We start from the raw sequence: 2,287 nt of genomic DNA on the forward strand, positions 1-2,287 counted from the left end.
TAGAACTTTAACTGACAATAATGCAGAGTGACGTGTTTCTAGCTCACTGATTGTAAGGACAATGAAATAATTGACCGAGAAATTTTAAATTGCTGTTTGAAGTAATTCAGGAACAAAGGAGAAAAAGTTGTGGAAAGCTTTAGTCTACCCAGAATATAAACAAATAAAAATATATTTGAAACTGCATGTTATAATCAAGTGAATGAAACCCTTTTGAAAATGTTTAATGTTCCTGTTCCTAGAAGCAAGGATTTTAAGCATTTCTGTATTTTTATGTTTACAGAAATCATCCTTTGTTTGCCTTGGGGAGATACATTGCCAGATCCCCAATGTATGTTTGAAGTTGTAGAAATTTCTGAGCTCTACATGCACTGTGTTTTATTCTGTACATACATACATATGATAAAGTTTAATTCATAAATTAAGCACAGTAAGAGATTAACAACAAAAAATAATAATAAAATAAAACAATTATTACAATATACTGCAATGAAAGTTATGTCAGTGTAGTCTATGGCTCTCTTTTCCCTCAAAATATTTATTGCTCTGTAATATTTTGGACTGCAATGGACTGTGGTTAATTGAAACCACGGAAAGTGAAACTGTGGATACTGGGGCACGACTACATTCATGGGTTGTAGTAATTACCTACATGGCAAGATTGTGTCACCTGTAGAGGTTCTAAGGTAAATTTTTTCTACCAGTGCTTTTAATGTTTGAGTCAATATAAAATGGTTTGGGATGACACAAAGAGGTTTGATTTATTATGACCAACATCATCTATGTTTTGTAGTGACAAAAATTTCTTTGGAATTGTGAGACAAGATGGGGCAATATTTATTATCCTAATGATGGTAAAATTATTAAAGTCTGGTTTGTACAATTATCAGCTAAAGTAACCTATTTTATTTTTGGAAATATTCTCTTTATTATAAGCTTTACTCTGCTTTAAAATTTTTATTTATTTATTCACTAATTTTAATTGACCCATTGTTATTGTATGTGTTCTTAGGGTATACTTTATTCCAAGTACTGTATATATTATACTCTATATTATATATATTATATATATTTTATATATATTATATTACATATTATATATATTTTATACTATATATACACACATATATATATATATACACACACACATTATATATATATATATATATATATATATACGGTATAATGATGAAATCATGGTATTTAACGTACCCTTGTCATCATGCACTTATCATTTCTTTATGGTGAGAATATCCAAAAACCTGTCTTCTACCTATTATATAATATACAAGGGTGCTTCAGAAAGTTCATCAAAGATTTGTATTATCCTTTAATTCTACTTTTCTGCCAGCTTTTTGAATTACACTTGTACAGTACCATCACCACCCTACTGTGCAGTAGAACACCAGAAATCGTTCCTCCTATCTAACATTAACCGTCTATCTGTTGACCAACCTCTCCTCATTCTCTCTAACCTCCTCCTCTCCCCAGTCTCTGGTAACCACTGCTCTACTCTCTGCCTCTATGATACCAATTTTTTTTTTTCTTTTTGACTCCATATGTGAGTGACATCATGTGGCATTTGTCTTTTCATGCCTAGCTTAGTTCACGTAACATGATGTCCTCAAGGTACATCTATGTTGTCACAAATAATAGGATTTTTTTTTATGAGGGTATTTCCTTATGTATATCTACCACATTTTCTTTGTGCATTCTTCCATGTTGAATACTTGGGTTGATTCCATATCTAGGGTGTTGGAAATAGTGCTGCAGTAAACAGGGGAGTGCAGACACCTCTTTGACATACTGATTTTATTCCCATTGGATCTATACCAAGTTGTGGGATTGCTGGGTCATATGGTACTTGTTTTTTTTCCTTTTTTGAGAAACCTCCATACTGATTTTCATAGTGGCTGCACTAATTTACAATTCCACCAGCAGTGTGTAAGTGTTCCCTTTTCTCCACATCCTCTCCAACTCTTATTTTATTTTGTCTTTTTGATAATAGACATTCTAACTGGAGTGAAGTGGTATCATATTGTGGTTTTGATTTGTATTTCCCTGATGGTTAGTGATTTTTGAGTATGCTTTCATGTACCTGTTAGCCATTTAAGTGTCTTGAGAAATATCTAATAATGCTTTTTGCCATTTTTCAATTTTGGTTGTTTGTTTTTTGCTGTTGTGTCATTTAAGTTCCTTATATATTCTTGATGTTTACCCCTTGTCAGATGTAGAGCTTGCAAATATTGTCTCCCACTCTGTAGGTTCTCTCTTCAGTCTATTAATT

Source organism: Galeopterus variegatus, unplaced genomic scaffold (assembly GCF_000696425.1).
Source record: "Galeopterus variegatus unplaced genomic scaffold, G_variegatus-3.0.2 Scaffold7689, whole genome shotgun sequence".
NCBI classification, from domain to species: Eukaryota; Metazoa; Chordata; class Mammalia; order Dermoptera; family Cynocephalidae; genus Galeopterus; species Galeopterus variegatus.